This window comes from Lissotriton helveticus, chromosome 1_2 (assembly GCF_964261635.1).
Source record: "Lissotriton helveticus chromosome 1_2, aLisHel1.1, whole genome shotgun sequence".
Lineage (NCBI taxonomy): Eukaryota > Metazoa > Chordata > Amphibia > Caudata > Salamandridae > Lissotriton > Lissotriton helveticus.
The window spans coordinates 244,946,798-244,970,878 of NC_136058.1; the positions used below are offsets into that span (position 1 = coordinate 244,946,798).

Sequence of the window (24,081 nt, forward strand, 5' to 3'; positions counted from 1 at the left end):
GTTTTTTCAAAGTTTTTCTTGGTATGGCCAATAGTGATGCGGGGTCTGTGAAGAATGCAGGGCAGTTCAGATCATTCAAGAATTTAAAAACATATAACAGCCAGGGAATCTTTTTCCAATAGGTCAGTGTAAGACAGTCAGATATTAGTGACCTAGTGAGATGGCATTGCTCCTGGGTCCATATGCGATGCCAAAGAAGGATCGGCTGGTATTTAATGATGTCTGATAGATACTACCAACCGAGCTCTATATGGGTGCCATAAGTAGAAGCGCTTCGGGGGAGGGCTAGTATGTACTTCAGAAAATCATTTTCAGTAGTTTGGAGCTCACTAGCGGGTATATAGCCCCATACACCAGCTCCATAAGTGGCCACGCTCATACATTTGGCTTGGTAAATCTTCAAGATTACGGCAGGAGCGGGCTTGCCTAGTTTCCTTGAAAATGAAGTCAGCGCCGATGTTGTGCGTTGAAACTGCAGTTTCTTGCTGGAAGTGGCAGGTTTCCAGGACAAATCTTTATCAATAAGAATCCCTAGATATGGATAGGTGTTAGCAGTTTCTAACCTTGTCTTCCCAATCAAAAGAGATTTACATTTTTGGGCTTTCTTACCAATGTTCATAACAAAAGTCTTGGACTTATTTACTTTAAGTCCAAGAGAGAGCATGAATTGGCAATATTTGTTTAGTTGGATCTGGAGTTGATTGGGTGTCCTTGCTAAAATTACAGAATCGTCTGCATATAATAATGCAGGGATTGGGCGGGTGTTTATGCAGGGGAGATCTTTGCTGTCAACTAGCATCGCTTGCTCCAGCCCATTTGTGTAGATGTTGAATAGGAATGGAGCAAGGACGCACCCCTGCCTAACGCCTTTAGCAATGTCAAATGATTCCGAAAGCTCCCCTTTGATGCCATATCTCACGCAAGCTTTTGCGTCCGAGTATAGCTCTCGGAGAAAATTCAGAAGTGCAGGATCTATGCCCAGATTACTCAAGATCTCCCAGAGCTTGGAATGAATTACGCAGTCGAATGCGGAACTCAAGTCCACATAGACTAGGTAAAGATTACCGCCTTTGGCCCAGGCATATTTACCCATCAGCAGAGTCAGATTTAAGGCCTGTTCAACGGTGCCCAGTCCCTCCTGGAATCCAAACTGTAAGTCGGTTAAGAACTTATTCTCCGAGGCCCAGTCCCGGAGACGCTCCAAGATTAGTCTACCGGCGACCTTGCCCAGAGAATCCAGGAGGGAAATGGGCCTGTAGCATGCTGGGTTGTCACGTTCACCTTTTTTAATTATGGGTAGAAGCACAGAAATGGACCAGGATTCTAAAAGGCCAATCTGAGTCACTGCGGACATGACCTGCGTAACAATTGGGGACCAGAGGTCTATATTGCTCACAAAGATATCTAATGGGACCCCGTCAGGACCGGGCGCTTTACCGATCTTTGAGGCGGTCAGCGCAGCAGTCACCTCCTCTAGGTCAAAGTGGAGGTCCTCTAGGTCAAACCTATCCATTACCCATAATGCTGATGCCTGGATTCTGCACAATGAAGAAACTTACGTTGACGAGTCCCCTAACGCTTTAGGACTCTGTGAATTCCAGGTGGAGCCAGCCCTCAAACACAAATTACTGGTAAGATAAGCGTTTGGTTGGGAGGTAGTATAATGGAGTATTAGGAGAGGCGAGAGAGTGACAGTGGTACTAGCAGTAAAGTCCTAGGGCTCTTGAATTAACAAACTCTGTGACAGGCATTTACTTTGGAAAACATTTGGCCTATTACACGTGAATGTTTAGGCGTTATTATTGCTCGCTTGCCTGTCTCAGGGGTGCTGTCTGTGGGGCTTCTAGGTTTTTGGGTTGTGTGAGCACCGCTGCCACATTTCTAATGTTGATTGCTTTTGTTTTGCAGAAAATCCACGCCGGGAAACTCCAGTTGGGGCCCTGCTGCAGAACGCCTTAGGACACTGTGAATTCCAGGTGGAGCCAGCCCTCAAACACAAATTACATGTAAGATAAGTGTTTGGATGGGAGGTAGTATAATGGAGTATTAGGAGAGGCGAGAGAGTGACAGTGGTACTAGCAGTAAAGTCCTAGGGCTCTTGAATTAACAAACTCTGTGACAGGCATTTACTTTGGAAAACATTTGGCCTATTACACGTGAACGTTTAGGCGTTATTATTGCTCGCTTGCCTGTCTCAGGGGTGCTGTCTGTGGGGCTTCTAGGTTTTTGGGTTGTGTGAGCACCGCTGCCACATTTCTAATGTTGATTGCTTTTGTTTTGCAGAAAATCCACGCCGGGAAACTCCAGTTGGGGCCCTGCTGCAGAACGCCTTAGGACACTGTGAATTCCAGGTGGAGCCAGCCCTCAAACACAAATTACAGGTAAGATAAGCGTTTGGATGGGAGGTAGTATAATGGAGTATTAGGAGAGGCGAGAGAGTGACAGTGGTACTAGCAGTAAAGTCCTAGGGCTCTTGAATTAACAAACTCTGTGACAGGCATTTACTTTGGAAAACATTTGGCCTATTACACGTGAACGTTTAGGCGTTATTATTGCTCGCTTGCCTGTCTCAGGGGTGCTGTCTGTGGGGCTTCTAGGTTTTTGGGTTGTGTGAGCACCGCTGCCACATTTCTAATGTTGATTGCTTTTGTTTTGCAGAAAATCCACGCCGGGAAACTCCAGTTGGGGCCCTGCTGCAGAACGCCTTAGGACACTGTGAATTCCAGGTGGAGCCAGCCCTCAAACACAAATTACAGGTAAGATAAGCGTTTGGATGGGAGGTAGTATAATGGAGTATTAGGAGAGGCGAGAGAGTGACAGTGGTACTAGCAGTAAAGTCCTAGGGCGCTTGAATTAACAAACTCTGTGACAGGCATTTACTTTGGAAAACATTTGGCCTATTACACGTGAACCAACACGATGACAGTGTTCAGTAAAACGAACTTACTGCAAAACCACCACCCACCAGGCTCAAAAGTAGTAAAAAACAGGTATGCTCAGATAAAGTTTGAAAAAGTATATTTTTATATCCCTAACAAAATAATCTCCCGCAAGACCCTCCCTAACCCCAAATAAATAGTCCATCAAAAGTCCCCAAAAAACCCAACTCCCAATTCCCACCCCCCAAAAGTCTCTAAAAAAGGGGCAAGGGACACTCTACGGATGCAGGTTGTTCACTATGGCCTCCAGGGCATCATGCTTTAGGGCCAGGGCATCGTACTCCTCCCGGAGCATGGCGTGATCTAAGCAGAGGCCCTCCATCACCTTTTTGTACTCTTCCCATTTCTTGACCTCCGCCTCCAGGTTGGACACTCTGCGGAGTGCACGGCGCAAGCGAGCCTTTACAGTACTGTGAGGAGGTGCAGCCTTTGCTGCTCGGCGGTGGCGTCTTCCAGCACGGCTCTGGTTGGCTGGAGCACTGCGCTTACCGGCAGAACGTGGGGTCACGGAGGAGGATGCAGAAGATGTTACATTTGATGCACTTGAGTGCGTGTCGTCCCCCTCCATTTCCACCAGCCGGCGATATTGCGCAACAGTGGCATCCAGCCTCCGTTGCCGGGCCAGTACAGCCAGCATACTCCTGCTCGGTTTTGCAGTTTTAGTATTACCAACTATATGAAGAAAGAAAGACATAATCTGTAACGAATACTCTTTAAGAATATGATTAACACAAAATGATTCAGCAGGAAGTTGTGTCACAGTACAACTAGCAACTAGCCAGCGCAGTACAAATCTATTCAGGCCAGTATCATGGGCGTCTGCATGGAGGGGCAAGGTGGGGCGCTTATGGTTTGGTGCTCTTTCATATGAAAGAGATCTGGCAGAAGTGAGTGACTTTTCCTCTGAGCCGTTAACCACACCAGCAACCGTATCATCTGCACCAGGCCCAGGCGATATGTCTGTTTCCCTCTCTCTCTCTCTCTCTCTCTGTCTCCCTCTTTCTGTCTCCCTGTGTCTCCCTCTACCTCGCTGTCTCTCTCTCTCTGTCTCCCTCCCTCACCCTCCCTCTGGCTCCCTCCCTCTCTCTCTCTCTCCTTCTGTCTTCCTCTCTCTCTGCCTCTATCTGTCTGTCGGTCCCAGCCTGCTGTAATTACCATATTGTAATTTGTCACTGGGCCAGCACTGGATACACATCATATGCTATCTAAGAGTCAGATAGTACCATGATCCAGCTTACCTGTACTCGCCACCACCACTGCCTGCTTCCTCACAGTCTGATTGTCCTCTGGCGCCGCATCCTCCCCAGAGTAGTCCTCAGACTCAGAGTCGATCACGATCACGTCCGAGCTGGCCCCGCCACCAGATGTTCCACCTAAAAAATATATTTAAGACTGTTAGATTACACCACTCACTAGTATTTGGTTTAGGAATGAAGAAATTTGAAAACAACAGAAAAAAAAATTGACTGTCTACTCTAGTCTAAAGTAAAAATGTCCCTCCTTCCAGGGAAGGCTGTTGTCTTGCTGCTTTTTTTTGTCACAATTGATGAATGCTTGCTTAATTTTAACACACATCAATTTTTCTCTGAACAGACAGACGCTGGACTTCTACGGACAAGAGCAACATCAACTAAACCAGGTGAAAGCTCGGCTCGACCACAAGAAATGTGTTCCATTACTCATCAACTCAGCACCAAGCACTTTTCCTTTTCCAGCTAACTTTATTTTAATATATGTGTTTACTTTTACTTTTAATAAAGCTTTTAAACTTGAATAGACTCTGTGGTTTTTGGTCCTCCAGACTAGAGTGACTGAGCGAAAGGTTTTGTAATTTTTGCAAGGAGGAGTCCGTGCCGCTGACACTACCAGGTTTATACAGTGTGCCAAACACGCCACTCTGAAATATTATTACTCTGGTCTTTGGTGTCCATAGTTTGGTTTGTGGAGAATTGTCCCTGCAACAGTAGTAGTATTGATTTTGCTCCTATCTAAACACTGTTTCGAAAAAATTAAATTAGGAACGCTTGGACAACAATAGGTCCTCTATATTTAAATGAAAACTTACTGGGGCCAGCAAAGGAGCACTCGCCGCCCTGGCCTGCATCCTCCTCCTTTGGAGCCACTGCATCCGCTGTTTCTGTCCGCTTGCCCCTGGGCGGACCTGACGTACAACATGAAAGAAAGAACAGAAAAAATTGATGGTTGCTGCTTGTCGATGTCCTTGTCAACCAAATCAAACATTTAGAAAGAACAAGAACCAACTATTTCAGCCAAAAAGAGGGCTACAAAGGAAGGACTGCACCTGAGCCTCTACTCTAGGGGCAGATTTACAAGCCCCTTGCAGCTCTTTTGCTCCGTTCTTGCGTCACTTTTGCGACGCAGCACCACAACAAGAGAGGCGCCATGGTGTGGCGTATATTAACAACGTGACGCATATGGGAGATGCATCCCATTCTAAAGCCCTGCGCCATAAGGGAGCGTTCCAGCGCAAGGGAGGGCGATCCTACGCAGGAACGCATGCTAAAAGTGGCTATGGGGAATAGATAAAATTTCAATCAGTCATTTAGGACAATGATGCGTCACTGAAACCCTGCGCCTGCATGAAGCAGACTTACGGCTTGACGCAGCATTGCTGGAGCTGCGCCATCGTTGCAACGCAACTCCATCAATGAGCCGCCTTTACGGCACCGATGCGTAACGCTTCGGTGACGTTTTGGCACCATGGCGTGCCGCATTGAAAATACGGCGCACCATGGGTGGTGCTGGCGTGCCTCACACTTTGCAGGGATGCGCAGGTAATTGCTAATCTGACACTTAGGGGCATACTTACGAGTTCTGAGCTGGACACCTCCAGATGTGCACCAGAACAAATGCGTAACGCAAAACTAACCTTGCGTCACGGCAGATGCACCGCAATTACAATGCGGCAAACCCTGGCGCAAGGGTAGGCAGATGCGTGACGCATCTCGTGACGAAAGAGGGGCGCATCTCTAGAGTCGCGTCGCAGGCGCGATGCAACTATAGCAATGCTCAGGGCTGCCCAATACTCAACATACCGCATCAGTCCTTACGCCTGCTTCAAGCAAGCAGGCATAAAGAATTGACGTAGCAGCGTCGCGGAAGTGCCTGCGTTAAATCTTGTAGATTTCACGCAGGCACTTTTGCGAGGCGCACATCTGCCTGACCGCCACCCCCCCCTCCCCCTGCGTGGGAACGCACCCATTGTGGCGCAGGCCCAGGTCTTAATGTGGCGCATCTCCTTAGAAGCATCACGTTGTACATGACTCGCAGGGATGCGCCACGTTTACGTCGCTGTGCGTCAGGTAAGGCAGCGTAAACGTGGCGCAAGGGGCTTGTAAATCTGCCCCTTTGTGTCTAGCATTACGCAGTTCTGTAAAGTACACTCATACATTACTCAGCCCAATTAAATGAACACAAAATAGAAAACAAATAAGCAGTGGCACCGCCACAGAGAAGGAGAGCAGTGCACCTGAAATGCACAGAAGATTTTGAAATATTAATTTACCTCTCCTATCAATGTAATCAGCAGCATTATTGCTCTTTGTAAAAAAGTTAAAGCAAACATTTGCAATATTATATAACACACAGAGCAGGAGAAAAAACAGAGTAGTGAGTGATGAAAAAATCGCTACTACTACTCACCAAGCCCAGGGACCTCCACTCCCAGCAGGTCGAGCAGGTCGTGCTCCCGGTCCAGGATATCGGTCCAGCGGTCGGTCACCTGATTATAGGTGCGCTGGACCCCCGTGATGTTAAAAAGGGCCCAGCACACCTGCCCCCACCGCTTCCGTCGCTCCTGGCTGTTGGTATAACCGGCAGCGATCCTGCCGCCTGCCGCGATGGTCCTGGGGAGACGGCGCTGCACATAATAAACCAGTGAGCCCACCTCCTCAGGGCTGAAGATCTCCCTGGGCACCACCATTTCCGCCCTCAAGCGGCCACACGGGAGCCGGGCACGGGCTGCGGTGCCCGTCTTGGGCAGCTTGACAGCTGTCTTCACCATGTTCTGGGCAGGTAAGGAGATACCTGCAGACCCAGCAACTTGAGCTCTACAGTTAGGGGGCGTTAGGAAGCAGGGGGGGGGGGGCGATTCACAGATCACACCTGCATCGGGTTTCAGCCTCGCCCGCGCCCGAGCTCATCAGAGCACACACCCTGCTCTTTGCCCCAAGAATCCCCCCGTAGCCCGCAATCTGCCACCCACAGCTGACAACCGGCACCGGACCTCTGCCGGAGCCAAACTGCGCTGCTGCTGCTGGTGTCTCACCCGGCTGTGTTCTGCGCCGATCCGTCTGCCTCTTTCCCTTGATCTCACAGGGTTCCCTGGTTGTCACAGGCAATCACGGTTCTTTCCTGCACGAGGTACCACCGCACTCCCCGGTCTCCTTGCAGCCCCCTTATCTCCTGGGGGGGGTGGAGGGGGGGTCGGGGGGGGCTCAGTGCCTGGAGTGGTGCGGAGAGGCTGCGAAGGCTCTCTGCTTGTTTGTTTGAGAATGGCGATCCGGCTCTCTGGCTGCTTTGGCGTGCTGCTCTCTGCTGCTCTCTGGCGTCCGAGCGGCAGAATCATCAGATTCTCCTTTCTGTGTCCTGGATACCTGTGGCATCTACATTTGTGTGGCATTCTTTAAGCCATTATTGGGCTAGCTGTTTGCAAAGCCAGCAGCCAGAGGAGAGTCTAGGTCCAGAAGCCCTCCATCTCCTTCTACTAGCCTGCATAGAATGATGAGGAAGAAATTGCAGCCGCTAAAGATAAAGGGTCTCAATATACCATTTTCACTCTATAACAAATTATCCAGAGTCTACATTACATAATATCATTTTTCCCACAGATGGGCAAATATTTATTTGTGTATTTTCGACAGTTTCTATGATATACAGTTTTTGGTTAACAAACAATATGGGTGATCAGCCTGATGAAATCTAATATTGCATTGTGGAACAGTCCATACGCTTGGTATGTCCAAAGGTATACCCATTCAGGGCAAGATATTTGAAGTGACCGCAAATTCGTATTCCAGATCTCTGGGAACGAGTAATATGAGGGAAACATCACTTACAACGAAACTTTTACAACGCACTACCATTACAACGCGGTCATTACAACGCAAACTATTACAACGCATTGCGCTGGGCGGCGCTCTAGGATAGGGAATAGGTTAATTTACTATCCAATAACCTTCTCTAGTGTCCACGGGGACTGGAGTTGGAATAGTAAATTAAACTATTCACTATCCAACACCCAAAAGCGCTATGCGTTGTAATGGTATGCGATGTAAAAAACGCGTTGTAAAGGCAGGCGTTGAAATAGCCTGCGTTGTAACGTCATACATCCGTAATATGATGATCCATAGGGATCGAAGGGTCTATCTTATTCTGGAAACCGAATATTGCGCAGTTTATGGACTTGGACATTCCAATGTGTTTGTGAAGAAATAATGGATAAATTGAGTCACGATTTGCCCATCTGTGGGAATAATTATAATATGTAATGTAGACTCAGGATAATTCGTTATAGAGTGAAAATGGTTTATTGAGATGAAGACAATCTACTGAAAATATATTTAACGTGTATGAAAGCGCTGTTTATCACCAATGTTTGCTTCAGCCTGCATATTTGTGTATGGACTCTGAACGTTATAAGATGGCGGGGATGTTTGTCATCTGAAAAGCAGTCCGTTATTATTGTTGTTTGTTAACGACAGTCCTGTCGGAACACAGGAAATGATTGTGTTATAAACAATGGTTGTTTCCGGTGCACCTCATCATCGATTTAATGGCAGAATGTACAGCTTGCCATCTCAATCAACCCACTGGGGCAAGATATCAGTTTAATTTCATGAGGATGGCAACAATTACCTGTGGATACATCAAGTTCCAGGATGCAATGGAGCACACGCCCACTGGGGCGGGACTTACAGACTTCCACAATGGCTGCTATTATCTCGTTGGGCCAGTGAACAAGAACACAGTGGTGTTTGAAACGTGTTTGGCTATGTTTATATGAATTTGAATGAGAATGGAAAAGCTGTTCACACTGCATTCCGCAATAAACACGGAGCACGCTTTACCTGAGTGGCGTTTCCATCGGGGGCAATCTCTTTGTTGGAATGTTTGAGCGGCAGGTCCAGCCGTGGAAACGCCCTACTGCTGGAGAGTGGGTCTACGGCGCTTGAAATTCAGGACGCCGAGAGAAGGTAGAGTCCAGTTGTTACGGGACTTGTTAATGGCAGAATGTACAGCTTGCCATCTCAATCAACCCACTGGGGCAAGATATCAGTTTAATTTCATGAGGATGGCAACAGTTACCTGTGGATACATCAAGTTCAAGGATGCAATGGAGCACACGCCCACTGGGGCGGGATTTAGAGACTTTAATAGAGAGTTCCACTATGGCTGCTAATATTTCGTTGGGCCAGTGAACAAGAACACAGTGGTATTTGAAAAGCGTTTGGCTATGTTTATAAGAATTTGAATGAGAGAGGAATAGCTGTTCACACTGCATTCTGCAATAAACACGGAGCAAACTTTACCTGAGTGGCGTTTCCATCGGGGGCAATCTCTTTGTTGGAATATATATATATATATATATATATATATATATATATATATATATATATATATATATATATATATATATATATATATATATATATATATATATATATATATATGTTAACGCGGGATTTCTGGTTTCTAGTTACCTTACCAGATCCCAAATCAGGTCGACTAGATCGTTGGTACCTGTCATTGAGTAAAAGGCAATCTACTACTAAGTCAATCAGTGAAGAACTTACACCACTCTAAATGACCACGGACAATTGATAAAGTTCAAAGATTTAATATAAAGTCAAAGATAATTGAAGATACAAACTTCTCAAGATAAGGTTTAAAAGGTATACTGGTATCACTATAAACATAAATTCTTTGAATAATCTGAGTCTACAAAACAGAATAATAAGTACAAGTTTGAAAATCATCAGAGTTGCCAAAATGGATACAAGTTGCAACTTAAGAGTCATTACAGAAAAGAAAATTCAGGTTAGTCTGTCCCTACACTAGACTAGGTGACATCCCTACTTAACAAGATCTTGCCCAAAAAGGTGTCAGCCGTGGTGACTTCCTAAGAAGATCACGCACTTCTCTTTGTCTCTTCTGTAAATCGGTCTCTTGTGATCAGCCTATCTGCCTACCCAACCGCTCTCTTAGGCTTCCAAAATCATCTGCTCTGCTCTCCTCCCGGGTCGCTTTCCCTAATACAAAATCACATTTTCGGTAGGAACGCCCCTCGGGACGCCCCTCACGTGGTATCAAATTTGGCGGCAGACTCCATGATGGCACTCTTCAAGACCCTCGTTAAAGTTGACCTTGGTTCCCAGGCTTCTTCTCCAGCTCGCTGGTACCCCCTGAAATTCCTGGATACTCCTACAGGCCTGCGCCAAGCGCCACTGAACAAAGCCCCATTCATTTCAACTGATTAAGACCCCTCGCACCTGCATACAGGCCGTTCTACAGTGGGCCTCAAATTCCAGGCTCCACCATATCTATAGGTCATAAAACATATGTAAAGCACAGTACTTGGCGCCTCTCGACTTCTTCTCTAACGAGCACATTGCAGATCAAAGAAACAACATTATCTGTTCGGGCCTACTTGATTTACATGAAGCGGGTCCCTGCACTCTGAAAACATTTAACTTGATTTAAACAGTATTCTTAACTAACACACATTTCTATAATGCCTCACATCTATAAAACATATATTTCAGTACTAAATTCAATAATACATTTTGGAAGAACCATGTTAATCCCACCTCACATTATTTTAGCAGCACGTTTAGATTTACTGTGAATTGCCATGAGGCCAACACAATTTAACTGGTTTGCAAGGTTTTCACTTAACTCTTACATGATCACTTAACATGAGAACGTGAGATTTTCATATTCATTCCAACATTTCTATATTAGTCTTCACATTGCTATGATTATTGTTACCCTACTTGAACACTCTATACATTTCACTACTGGGTATAAGACACTCTGGTGCAAGGTATATATTAACTAACTACGTGCTTGTAAATATGGTGCACTTATACATTTTTCAGATTTGTGCTCTCTCAGTCCCCCCTTTGATGACTTTCAGGAGTCATCACCATCAAGACACCATCTCTAAAATGTAGAACCCTTCAAAGTGAAGTCATGGCAGTACCATTTCTTTTCATTGTCTCCAATGCCTTCAGACTCTTATATTGTGTATCTTGCATCGCTGTCAACCTTCTCTCCTGTTCTCTCATAGATCTTTGCAACCTGTTTGCTTTATACCATTGATACAAACGCACCAATCCCCACAAAGTGATTACACAAATCACAATTATGATGATGGGTTTCAGTATGTACCAAACGATACCTTTTCCTAGGTTGGCAAACCAACCCCCAACTTTACCCATTCCATGACCTACTTTTTCCCACACATTTATTTTTGTCAGATCCTCAATTTCGTGGTGAATTGCAGTGATGTTTCATATGTATTTTTCTAAAGGTTTTGAATTGTCTGGAATGTAAGTGCAGCATTCCTGGACCTTCAAAGCCTTGCATACTCCTCCCTCTTTGGCTAACAGAACGTCTAGAGCAAGTCGGTTCTGAAGAACCATTGCCCTTATCGATTGCATCTCTCCCTCCACCAGCATTAAGGATCTAGCAGTACTGGCAGATAACCTATCTACGACTGTAGCCAATCTTCTAATTTTGATGTCATTCAGTATCAATCCCAAGATAGGGAATGCAGCACCAAATACATCCCCAATTACCTCTTCAGCACCTAACCCTCTCTTCCACCTTGTTGGTATTCCTCTCTTTGTTGTTTCCAAATTCTCAACATGATATATTTTGGGGAAGACAATTGCTAGATAGCATGATCCGTACCAATTATCTGGTAGCTTCACATATGCATTTCTTCCACATACAAAATATACATTTGGAATTGCTTGCATCTCTTTCAAAAAATCTTTGGAGTAGTACTCCAATTGGAAAGCATGTTCACAACTGACTTGACCTACATACAGATTCTCATAATAGGAGTAACTCCTGTGAATGCACAGTTTCCCCCGTTTCTCCTTGTCTAGAGCAATTGGACCAAAGCTACCCTTTCTTTGCTGTATCCTTTCCTCCTTGGTCCAATCTGTTTCCCATTGTCCTGAAGCCTTTAGAATTTTCTGCCTCCTGTATCTAGTATCCACCTGCCCTATAAACTTTTTCTCAATTTCTGACACTTGACAAGTCAGATTATTTCTTCGGGCATGTGAAGTATCTAACGTTTTCCATGGAATGAACCATTTGTGTAATCTGTCTTCGCTCTTGTAATAGTCCCACCTGTTCAGATGCTTGTAATTTGGGACCTCTGGCAATGTCGAGTCAAAATTCGAGAAATAATACTCGAACCCATCTCGTCCATAGAATATGCTTAACAACAAACTACATGTGATTCCATATGTCAATGGAAGATGATGGTATCTGATACCCTCATCCACCGAAGCTGGTAATTGCATACAAACGTAGCAATTCTTCGCCTCCATGACATCAATGTATTCGTAAAGCAACTTGGCATAAGCATTTGACCTAAAGTTCCCCTTTGATTCATCAACATGTAATCTTTTAATCTCATCGTCTAACAAAGCCTTTTCTTTCTCAGTGTTTTCTCCTTTTACCTCAGCAACAGTGATAGGCTTTTGTGTTGATGCTTTCTTTGTTTCTAATCTTGTCTTTGTTTCATTTTCATGTCCCACTATATATGATACAGTAACTACTAAAACTATAAGAGAAATCACTACCCCTAAAAGTGTGCCAACTATACATTTTGCCCTGCGGTTCGGGTTGCCAGCCTCCATGATCTCAAACAGGGTAGTTTTGGCGTTCTTCTTTCTCCAACGTCTCCTTCTCTCTGAACAAAGTCTCTCTTTTGAACACCTGGAAGCTGACAATTTACTCCGCAAAACAGTTCTAGAGTCCTGTAGAAATAGACAACCCTAGCCCTTCTCCGTCCTCTAGAAAGGAAGTCCCTACCATTTTTTTTTTCTTCTTCCACTCGCGCTAGGTTATCTTGCAGCAATATTTACAAAGTTCTTTTCAAAAGTCTTTTATCAATCTGAAACTATGAGTGTTCCAAGAAGTGACACTACGTCTTCATAGATGTCCATACGAAGAAGTATTCCCTCAAATTCTGGGCAATTCTTACAACAACATGGAAATTCGACTGTCTCTAGGATTATTCTCCTTATTTCGCTCTGGGCAAGTGGACGAACAAAATGAAGAGTTAATGTTTTTTCAATCTCCACTCCTGGTACTATCAACTCTACATCCACCGTTACAAAGGGGTCCGTTCTGACCAAGATCACTTTCTTCACTTTCCCAGTTCTGCGCCCCTTCGAAGACATTCACAACAAGGTATTAGTCCAAGACAATGAGCGTTCCAAGAACTTCCACTACTCGCTCAAGCATTTCCAGTCGAAGAAGAGTTCCCTCCAATATTGGATATCGTGAACAGCAAACCGGAAAGTCAACTGTCTCTAAAATCAATTTTCTTATTCCGCTCAGGAGAGGAGGATAGACGATGTTGAGTGTCAGCAACCTTTCGGCCTCCACTCCTGGTAGCAGGAACCTTATTTGCACTGTGATGATCGGTTCAGTTCTGATCAGGCTCACTTCCCTGACCCTCCCGGTTCTGTGACCCACGGACATCTGCAACGAGGTAGGTCCAATCAGGAGTAGAATACCTTCTGCTAGGCACTCGCACTCTCCTTGATCTTCTGGGACCCTCCTGGGCTTGATCCTGGGTATCTTCTTCCGGATCCGAGTCTTCGGATATAGGAGCAAGCGTTTCTTCCCGAGCAGACCTCAAGCTCAACCTTCTCCTTCTTTCTGGCCAGGTTGCTGCTCCACGCCTTGTTCTCCTATTTCTCGTCCTCACACTCGGTTCCTGATCGCTCTGATACAGATCTGTGTCTGAGTCGTACTCACTACAGCTCTCTCCTTCAGTTGCGTCTTTGGTCTCACTACCGTCGTGCCTTCTTTCCTCTTCAGGATCAGATGCGTTCCCAACCTCTTCCGACACCCCCACAGCTTGACTGGTCCCCCCTTGGGATTTTTCTTCCACTAATGGACTTTCGTCTGGGAGAGGAGCTGTTTCTTCTAGAGGTGCTGGAACTCTTCGAGTATGGGATGCATGGATCCAATTTGGCAGCCCTCCGCACTTCACCGCGGTATTCGTGATCAGGATTACCTGAAAGGGCCCACGCCAACGTACATCTAGGCAGTTCTTCCGGACGTGCTTCTTGACCAGCACCCAGTCCCCTGGGCACAGATCATGACACAGGTTCCTTGATGATGGAACTTCAGCCGCCTGCACCTGAAGGGACACAGAATGGATGGCGTCAGACAGTCCCTTACAATAATCCAAGATCAGATCATCTGTGATATTCAATAGGGCAGCAGTTGGAACTGTAGGAAGTCTCATGGCCCTCCCCATCAGAATCTCATGTGGAGAGAGACCTGTCCTCCTGTCAGGTGTGCTGCGCATGCTCATGAGCACTAAAGGAAGAGCATCTGGCCAACTTAAAGATGTGGATGAACAGACTTTAGCTATTCGACTCTTCAGGGTGCCATTTACTTGTTCCACAATCCCTGAGGCTTCTGGTCGATAACTACAATGCAGTTTTTGATCAATCTTTAATGCAGAGCACAACATCTTCACAATTTCGCTGTTAAAATGTTTTCCTCTGTCCGATTCCAGAGAGGCAGGCACCCCGAAGCGTGGTATCAACTCCCTGAGCAACAGTTTGGCTACTGTGAGTGTATCGCACCTGCGTGTAGGGTATGCTTCAACCCATCTGGAAAATATGCATACAACCACCAAAACATACCTAAGGCGGTTGATTTTTGGCATTTCAATAAAGTCTAATTGCATTCTATTGAAAGGCCCTCCAGACCTCCCAATGTGACTCAGTGTAACTGGTGTTCTTTTCCCTATGTTTAATTGTTGGCAGGTAACACATCGCTTGCATACTGATTCTGCCGCTATCCTAAATTTAGGGCAATACCAAGTCTGCCTAAACACTCTCAGCATAGCATCTCTTCCTAGGTGTACTGGAACATGTATTTGTCTTGCCATTGGATTCGCTAGTTCCTCAGGTAACACAGCCCTCCCATCTGCTGAAATCCAAAAATCCATTTCGCTTCTCACGCAACCTGCTATTTCCCATGCCTTTTTCTCTGTTTCGGGTGCATTCTCCTGCATCACCCTCAAATCCTCCCAAGTGTCTACAGTTTCCAACATCATGCTCAATTCTGTCTTCTCTTCCGCCCCTTCTATTTCTACCTTTGTGAAGGAATAGTCCTGCTCCGCACAATAGCGGGCGACTTCATCAGCATATCGGTTACCTTGTGACACAAAATCTGTATTCTTAGTATGAGCTACACACTTTACAATCGCAATGGCGGCTGGACCTTGCAATGCTTCCAACAACAGCCGCACAAATTCTCCATTTCGAATGGGCGAACCAGAAGAGGTCATGTAACCTCTCTGAGACCACAATTGCCCGAAATCGTGAACCACACCGAAACCATATTGGCTGTCAGTGTATATGGTGACTCTCTTTCCGTTTCCTGCTATACAGGCACGAGTTAGGGCAATGATTTCTGCTACCTGTGCGGAATGTACTCCTTCCAGGCAAGCGGCTTCCACAACTCCCGTAATGGTACAAACAGCATAAGCTGCTCTCAGTCGACCAGTATCGTCTCTTAAACATGAGCCATCGACAAAGTAAATTTCATCAGGGTCAGTCAACGGCTCATCCACAATATCGGGTCTGGGCTTCGTGCATAGTTCAGTCACATCAAGGCAATCGTGGTCTTCACATTCTTCGCCTTCTATTACAGTAGGTAGTGGCATCAATGTAGCAGGATTCAAAACAGAGCATCTCTTAAGGGTCACGTTCTCCGCAGCAAGGATAACTTGCTCGTAGCGCGTGAGCCTGCTATTGGTCAGATGCTGCGTCTTTGTCCTGGTCATTAACAATTCTACAGAATGTGGTACATACACCACTAACTGGTGTCCCATAACGATACTCTCACACCTCTCAATGCTGACACCCGTTGCAGCAACGGATTTGAGACATCCGGGCAACGCTGCGGCTACCGGATCTAATGTAGCCAAAAAGTAGGCAACTGGTCTACGGGCATTTCCATGGGTCTGTGCTAAGACTGACAAAGCACATCCCTCTCTCTCACAGCAATAAAGTGAAAAAGACTTCTCGTAATCGGGCATCGCCAGAGCCGGAGCACGACACAAATCGTCTCTCAGCTGCAGGAATGCCACTAGGCATTCATCGTCCCATGGTACCGGATCACTCACCTCCTTGTGCGTCAGTTTCTGTTAGGGCTTTGCTTTCAGTGAAAAGTTAACTATCCACAGTCGACAATAACCAACCATTCCTAGGAACATCCTAACTTCTCTCTGTGTCGTAGGCGCATTCATCTTCATTATCGCCTCAATCCTATCTGGAGACACCTTACGCTTTCCCTTTTCTAACCGGTGCCCCAAATACTGTACTTCTGTCAAACAGTACTGTAACTTGCTCGGAGATACCTTATGTCCATTCTCAGCTAAATGGTTCAATAAGGCAATGGAATCTGTTTTACAAGCTTCCTCGGTCTCTGACGCAACAAGTAGGTCATCTATGTACTGGACCAGAACCGAATTCTGCGGCAGTACTAGATTTTCGAGATTCTTCTTCAACAACTGGTTGAAGATGGATGGGCTGTCTGTGAATCCTTGTGGGATTCGACACCATTTTAAAACGCGATCTTCCATTTTAAAAGCGAAAAGGTACCTGCTCTCTTCATCCAATGGGATTGAAAAGAAGGCCTGGCAAAAATCTATCACTGTGAACCATTCTGCTTGGCATGGTATCTGAAACAGTATCACTGATGGATTCGGTACCACTGGACAACATGAAACAACTATATTGTTAATTTTTCGAAGCTCCTGAACTATTCTGAATTTCCCACTAGGTTTCTGCAAACCCATAATCGGGGAGTTACAAGGACTTCCCACGATTTCTTTTAATATTCCCTGCTGAATCATTGACTCGATCACAGGCTTTATTCCTGCAATTGTTTCCTGGGACAATTTGTATTGCGGTGTTCTGGGAAACTCAGCATTTGGCTTTACCATTATTTTTACTGGTTCCACCCCTTTAATCAATCCTATTTCCTCTCCTGTGAAGTCCCATACCTCTGACGCCACTGCATCTCGCAGGTCCTGGGGAAGATCTTCTACAGTCAGAGTAGGATATAGTTCTATGCAAGATTTTGAATTGGCTACCTTAAAGGTAGCGTCATCATCTGTAGTCTGTACCTCCACTCCTTGCGGGGTGCAGTATATTGTGCAGTTCTATTTGCACAACAAATCCCTTCCTAACAGACATACCGGACTCGAATCACATACCACAAACTGATGTTCATTCATATGGTTTCCTATTTTCACAGACACGGGTTCAGTCAAGGGACTAGTCATCCTCTTGTTTGCAACTCCTACCACCTGAATTGTTTCCCCTGACATCGGTAAGTCTGGAACCACCGCTGATCTCAGAGTTGATCGAGTAGCTCCAGTATCCACTAAGAACATTGTAGGACATCCTGCCACTTCAGCCTCAACAAATGGCCCCCTTTGATCCACCTCTAGGACTGCCCCGAGGGTACAGTCCTCTTCTCTACTCACACGTTGTCCTGTCAATGGATCAATATAATAAAATTTTTCTTCCTCGATAAAGAGAGGCATTTGTTTAAAGACCTTTCCCCCTGTCGCTATTTTCGGTGGCTGTGGGAACTGAGCTCGTGGAGCCAAAGTCCCCCCTTTGACCACCTTGCTTCCTGGGACTGTTGCCTTTTGAGCTGGAACCTCTTGAACCTGCTCCTCTAATTCCAGCTCTCCATTTTCAGGGTTAAAGGGACACTCGCGTCGCCATTGTCCCACCTGGTGACACAAATGGCACTTGGTCGTTTTCTTTAAAGTGGCAAAGTCTACTCTAGGTCTCTGGCCTTCTTCATTATCCTTGTTCTGACCATTTGGCTTTCGTCCCATCCCCTGCTTCTGTTGTCCACCTTTCCCTGCTGACTGCATCTGCACTACCATCAATTTCTCCTTTAGATTTTTCTTTTTAGAATCTATTTCGTCACTGCAGTATCTCGCATATCGCAGGATCTCATCTAGTGGTTTGTTTTGCCAACAGATTAAATGTTGTTGAATCATCAAACAAATATCTGGTCTCAGCCCCAAAACGAATTTTGACACAAACTGTCCTATGTCTTTGGTATCCATTACATCGAGTCCACTATATTGTTTGAATATTTTCAGTAATCTCTCATAAAACTCGTGAACTGTCTCCTTGGGTTCCTGCCTTGTTCGGTCTATTTTTACCCAATCTATATCTTGTGGAGGCACTTTATCCTTTAACCAGGCTATTACTCTTTCGTACTTCTCCATGACACTGTCCGATGGTCCATTATTTCTAGCATTCCTCTCAGGCTCTGCATTTGGCCACTGGACACTAATCTTGCACGTTACCCACAAATCCCCTGGAACCACAATATCAAACAAGGTGTTCAAATCAATCCACAATACTTTGGAGATCTTGACAAACCTTTCTACCTGCTTATACCACTCGACTGGATTGTCCCTTAACTTCGGAAATGAGTTGGTAAATGCAGCTAAATCTCCTCTACTCCAGGGCACATGTACATAATTTCCGTTTGATATTTCTCGCAAAGGGAACGCCTCCATCTGCATTACCCTTCCCTCTGGAGACATCACACTTGTACTCCGCCTAACAGTGCCCTTTTTCGACCACCTTTCTTCCCATTTGTCCAGTTCTCTCCACACTCTTATTCCTGATACCAATTCTCTTATGTGTGTTTTTAATCCGGTAGTTCTCTTCTCATCTAGGTCTCGGTCTGAGTACTGCAATCTGTGGTTACTCTGCAATGCCCTTGTCCTAGATAAATCTACGGCGTACCTGTCTGCCAAATTAGTCAGTTTCTCATGAATCGCTCTAGCCTTCCTAGTAGTATCTTTCGCTATGAACAGCAGCTCATCTTGTTCGTACAAATCGATCCTTTCTAAAGGCACCGTCCCTTCTATAATCTCGTCTAGATCGGATTTTAGACTGGAGACATCAAGCCTTTTAACCTTTATCGCAGCTTTCAGTACTTCGGCTCTAGGTGCTCCTTCCACATCTCTCCCATCCCAGCTCCTAGTCCTGCGCCTAAGCACTGGAGAGTTATGGGGAGTTCTCCCATGCTCCCATCTCTCTAGGTCCCATGCCTTTCCATCTTCTCGGGGTGGATGGTGAAACACTCCTTTGCGCCTCATAGCCCCGCGTTCCCCATCCTGTCTAGTTTCACGGGATTCATGGTAAGATATTCTGTTACTCCCTCTTTCTTCCTCATGCATCTGTGACCTCCGATCACTCGATGTATGACGTGACCTTTCACTGTTCCCTCTTTGCCAGTGCTGTACACTTTCCCCAGGTGCGTGATGAGTGCACCTAAACCTATCCCTGTACTCTTGTGTTCTTTGGTCTCCCTCGGTTTGCATGAGGCAAGACATCTCCTCACACTCCATACTCCTACCATTCTGCTCCTGCTGTTCCCTCCCATTCATAGGACATGTAACTCCTCTGTTCTCCTGACTTTGACCTTCTCGGTCCTGACTGCTTTCGCTAGCCCCGCAATGAGATACAGTCCCGTTACCTCGGCTTTCCCACTCGGGTTCTGTTCTTAACCTATTACTCGGGGTTATTGCGGTCCCATCCCATTCTCTCAAGTCAGCTCTTAATTCTGTATAGGATTTCGGCCGTGGTCCCCTCAGGTCCATCGGTCCTCTCTGACCTCCCTGTCCTGTGTTGGGACCCACAGTCGTATCGAATGGGGTGTTCCACGTTACCGATCCTGGCAATTGCTTCCATGCATTTGTCGTGTTATTCCTCCTTTCCATCTCAATCCTTTCTCTATCTAACCGTGCCTGCTCTTCTCCTCTCCCATGATCTGGATTGTAAATCAACACTATAGGTCCTATGGTAACAGGTACTTGAAGAGCATCCGGTAATCCAAAAGACTCAACCTGTTCGGTGTTTGGCGTCTGTTGTACCACAAACCTTCCCACTACACTCTGTACTGTGTTGTTTTGAGGTGTCTCCTCGCCTTTGATAGGTGTCCATTCCGATATAGGGAGTGGTGTAAACCCCTCTATGGCAGTCCCATCTTCCCTTGCGAGCCCTCTATCTTCAATTTCCCCAACTCTCGGAGGTGGTCTGTCTATCAACAATCTGTTTATCACATTGTCCTCCGACTCGCTCTCCTCATCCTCTTCCATGAGGTTCTTCCCACCTACCACCTCCCTCATTGGATACAACTTCTCTACCTCAATAGCCTGTACCCTCCATCTCTTTGCTTCCTCATCCCATTTAGAATCTCGCACTGCTCTTACCGATCGAGTCAATCTTTGTTGACGCCTGTTCAAATTCCTATCGTGTGCCGCCCTAATCCATGCATTAAGGGCCTCAAACTGGGTTGGTCTAGGTGAGGGTTTCAATGAGGACATGGTTGCTTTTAGCCGAAGTAACACCTCTAACTTAAACGTCCCGTACTTCGGGAACTGCATTTCTTCATTTCCTTCCGTAAGCTTATTCCAAGCCCCAATCCATAATATCGTATGCAGCCCCACATTCGCTGCCATATAATGAGCTGGTGTACCCTCCGGCGGTGCCTCTTCCCCATAATAATGTTCACTTCTTTTTCTTTTAAAAATCCCTTTCAAACACTTAAAGCACTTCATGATTTCTCTTTTCTCCGCGTTTGTTTACTTCCTGATGACAATCTACCAATCACCGCGGCTGTCCTCCGACGTCACTCTAGCCGCCCAACCAGAGCGCGGCTCCAGCTAACGTCACACCAACCGCTCAATCACAGCGCGGCTCTACCCGACGTCACCCGTCCCCCTTTGCAGCAGTTCCCCTCCTTTTTCAGCTCGTCTCCTCGGTCATGCATGCATCTCATTCATACTCTGAAAAATGATTACTTGCGTCCAAGCGATCACCTTTCTTGACTGTACGCCCACAGTCTTTCTGTAGTTGTCACCTTAACTTGACGAAATGTCTTTCCGTTTACGTCCAGACAATCGCCTTCTCTGATAGGTTGCTTACACACAGTAACTTTCGACCAGCGTCCGTTACTCATACGCTCACTCTTACACTCCCCCTATCTCGGTCCCACGGCGGTCAATGGTACCTCATGACTTCCGTACTATGGTCGACAACTACTCAGGATGTTCGATACACCCAAAACCACTTAAGCTCTGGCCTGAACTTAAGATTTACCGGTTCACCCGTTTACCAGGTAACCAGTTCACCAGGTTGCGCGCGCTCACAACCTTCTCACAATCACGCTACAGGCATTCAACTCCGCAAGACATTACACTACAGATACAACACAAAACACCGCAATCTGTTCACGCATGACCCTTGTTATACTCACTCTCCTCCGATACTGCTGCTTTTCTCGCCCCGTCTGCACCTTCGGCGCACGATTCTTCCGCTGCTTGTCTCTCGATGTCTAGGGGCCTTGGGGTAAACTAACCTCTCTAGATTACCTTCCTCAAGAAGATAACCATCCTCTGCTACCAACTGTTAACGCGGGATTTCTGGTTTCTAGTTACCTTACCAGATCCCAAATCAGGTCGACTAGATCGTTGGTACCTGTCATTGAGTAAAAGGCAATCTACTACTAAGTCAATCAGTGAAGAACTTACACCACTCTAAATGACCACGGACAATTGATAAAGTTCAAAGATTTAATATAAAGTCAAAGATAATTGAAGATACAAACTTCTCAAGATAAGGTTTAAAAGGTATACTGGTATCACTATAAACATAAATTCTTTGAATAATCTGAGTCTACAAAACAGAATAATAAGTACAAGTTTGAAAATCATCAGAGTTGCCAAAATGGATACAAGTTGCAACTTAAGAGTCATTACAGAAAAGAAAATTCAGGTTAGTCTGTCCCTACACTAGACTAGGTGACATCCCTACTTAACAAGATCTTGCCCAAAAAGGTGTCAGCCGTGGTGACTTCCTAAGAAGATCACGCACTTCTCTTTGTCTCTTCTGTAAATCGGTCTCTTGTGATCAGCCTATCTGCCTACCCAACCGCTCTCTTAGGCTTCCAAAATCATCTGCTCTGCTCTCCTCCCGGGTCGCTTTCCCTAATACAAAATCACATTTTCGGTAGGAACGCCCCTCGGGACGCCCCTCACGTGGTATCAAATTTGGCAGCAGACTCCATGATGGCACTCTTCAAGACCCTCGTTAAAGTTGACCTTGGTTCCCAGGCTTCTTCTCCAGCTCGCTGGTACCCCCTGAAATTCCTGGATACTCCTACAGGCCTGCGCCAAGCGCCACTGAACAAAGCCCCATTCATTTCAACTGATTAAGACCCCTCGCACCTGCATACAGGCCGTTCTACAGTGGGCCTCAAATTCCAGGCTCCACCATATCTATAGGTCATAAAACATATGTAAAGCACAGTACTTGGCGCCTCTCGACTTCTTCTCTAACGAGCACATTGCAGATCAAAGAAACAACATTATCTGTTCGGGCCTACTTGATTTACATGAAGCGGGTCCCTGCACTCTGAAAACATTTAACTTGATTTAAACAGTATTCTTAACTAACACACGTTTCTATAATGCCTCACATCTATAAAACATATATTTCAGTACTAAATTCAATAATACATTTTGGAAGAACCATGTTAATCCCACCTCACATTATTTTAGCAGCACGTTTAGATTTACTGTGAATTGCCATGAGGCCTACACAATTTAACTGGTTTGCAAGGTTTTCACTTAACTCTTACATGATCACTTAACATGAGAACGTGAGATTTTCATATTCATTCCAACATTTCTATATTAGTCTTCACATTGCTATGATTATTGTTACCCTACTTGAACACTCTATACATTTCACTACTGGGTATAAGACACTCTGGTGCAAGGTATATATTAACTAACTACGTGCTTGTAAATATGGTGCACTTATACATTTTTCAGATTTGTGCTCTCTCATATATATATATATATATATATATATATATATATATATATATATATATATATATATATATATATATATATATATATAGAGAGAGAGAGAGATAGATATATAAGACACAGATGTTGGATTGACCAATCCCTCTCCTCCTTTTACCTGCGGCACCCAATGGGAACTGAACTACAATTTTAAAAGTACTGACACGCAATTGCTGCTTGTTGGCAAAGAGACCTAGAAGAAGGCAGATATGCCGAAATGTGTCCTCACAATAAAATCTTTAAATATACCCCATGAGTGCAGTGTCTCTTACTGGAAGACAGGAGCTTTAATATTTACATGGACCCACCTCCATTTGTTGGTCTGCACCCGTCAGGAAGAGTGCGGAGGTCGCCAGAAGGTGGAAAAATGGAGCGGAGAATTTGATACTGGCGACTTGCACCGCCAAACTGATTTTTGTGGTTTCAGCGTCTTTACAGTCGCCAGTCATTCAGACTTGTGGAGGTATGGAAATTTGCCGGCTCCTGCGTGGATTGCCATGAAGCAAGATGGTTTGACAAGGAGTTTTCAAAGCAGTGATTCTAACAGCGAGTGGACGTACTTTGGACAGTATTGGTGGCAGTAAAAGGAGGAATACAATTATGTTTCACTGGGAGTGCGCATTATGCAGAACAATATGTAATGATTACATGAAGTCATCGAGACTGTATAATGTTGATAAACTCCCGGAGTTCACCACCATTTCCCGTAATATTCACAGAGGCAAAAGACATTGATATTGGATTGACCAATACCTCTCCTCCTTTTACCTGCTGCGTCCAATGGGAACTGACCTACAATTTTAAAAGTACTTACACGCATTTGCTGCTTGCTGGCAAAGCTAGCTAGAAGAAGGCAGATATGCCAAAACGTGTCCTTGCAATAAAATCTTTAAATGTACCCCATGAGTGCAGTGTGTTTTACTG

The 24,081-nt window shown here is 45.4% G+C and overlaps 1 long non-coding RNA gene across 1 annotated transcript in view; it reads left to right on the plus strand.

The window, feature by feature from the left end:
* The window catches only part of LOC144807837 (uncharacterized), a 236,240-nt gene extending 233,502 nt beyond the window's left edge, over positions 1 to 2,738 (plus strand). Inside the window, exons 2-4 of the long non-coding RNA XR_013606466.1 lie at positions 1,909 to 2,006; positions 2,284 to 2,381; positions 2,659 to 2,738. This is a non-coding gene — a long non-coding RNA (uncharacterized LOC144807837). The remainder of the gene's footprint in view (positions 1 to 1,908; positions 2,007 to 2,283; positions 2,382 to 2,658) is intronic.
* The last annotated feature ends 21,343 nt before the right edge of the window (positions 2,739 to 24,081 follow it).